The sequence below is a fragment of the Chiloscyllium plagiosum genome, unplaced genomic scaffold (genome assembly GCF_037043375.1).
Source record: "Chiloscyllium plagiosum isolate Xiang-an unplaced genomic scaffold, Cpla_swu_hap1 HiC_scaffold_29, whole genome shotgun sequence".
Taxonomy (NCBI): Eukaryota; Metazoa; Chordata; class Chondrichthyes; order Orectolobiformes; family Hemiscylliidae; genus Chiloscyllium; species Chiloscyllium plagiosum.
The window spans coordinates 28226588-28228101 of NW_028270167.1; positions in this window are offsets into that span (position 1 = coordinate 28226588).

Sequence of the window (1514 nt, forward strand, 5' to 3'; positions counted from 1 at the left end):
CAAAAAGAGGAAGAGGAACACCTATACAAGGTATTCGCCAAAAACGGATATCCTCGCAATTTCATCAACTGATGCCTAAGGGAAAGACAACGGAACGAGGACATGCCGCAACCCAAAGGACTAGCCACACTACCATACATCAAGAACATCTCTGAACTGACAGCCAGACTACTGCGACCACTAGGACTTATAACAGCACACAAACCAACAGCCACACTCAGACAACAACTCACCAGAACGAAGGACCCGATACCCAGCATGAGCAAAACTAATGTAGTGTACAAAATCCCATGCAAGGACTGCACAAAACACTATATAGGACAAACAGGAAGACAGCTAACGATCCGCATCCACGAACATCAACTAGCCACGAAACGACACGACCAGCTATCCCTAGTAGCCACACATGTAGATGACAAGCAACATGAATTTGACTGGGACAACACTACCATTATAGGGCAAGCGAAACAAAGAACAGCCAGGGAATTCCTAGAAGCATGGCACTCATCCACAAACTCCATCAACAAACACATCGACCTGGACCCAATATACCAGCCACTACAGCGGACAGCTGAAACTGACAACCGGAAGCGGCAGGGACAGGCCACTATAAATGCCGGAGGAAACACCACGGAAGCGCTTCACAGGAGGCTCCCAAGCACTGAGGATGTCACCTAGACAGGGGACGAAACGTTTGCAACAAAAACTTCCAGCTCGGCGAACAGAACCACAGCAAGGTTAAGAATTTCTACATAAATACATTATGTCTCATGTGCCATATGAAAAGTTACATTCATATGATGTGATGTCTCTATTGAATAGTGTTTGATGAGATTGTTACAATCCCAAGAGCAGCGAAGTGCATGGAAATCTGAAAAGACATTGGGTCAAGACAAATTTTTCTGGCATTGATGTGACAAAGCTCTCAGTCTGGACTCTGCAGTAATTTTATGATAATTATTTCAATGCCATGAGTTCTGCCTTGGGATCTGATCTCTGGGGTCCACACATAAATGCAGGATAATATGATTGACTGAGAAGCATGTCGAAAATAGAAACAATTCTGCCAAGGGAAGCAAAACACTATCTGATCAGGAGAGTAAGCATCAGCAATCTGCTTCAGTGTTCTGTAATTCTCTCCACTGTCAAACATTCATTTTAGTGTGAAATAGGACAATCAGAATGGAGACACAGCAGTAAAACAAAAGCTAGCTTTAAAGTGCCTGCACTTTTTCTTCACTTTCAGAGAATAGCCTGCGATCTATCAAAATCAACCCTCCAAACAACACCGCATCCTTCAGTACTGTAGACTCCATCATGTTCTTCGAGAAAGTTCACTATTTTCATAATTTGATTACTGCTTTACATTATTCAATTCTATCACAATGCATAAATTAAATTCTTGAACAGGAGAGATACAGATCAATTCAAGATGAAGCTATCCCCTTGAAAGTGCAACTGTTTAGCTGAGATCATAAGACTAGAGACTCAACTTGTTGAGAAATTTATGGCTT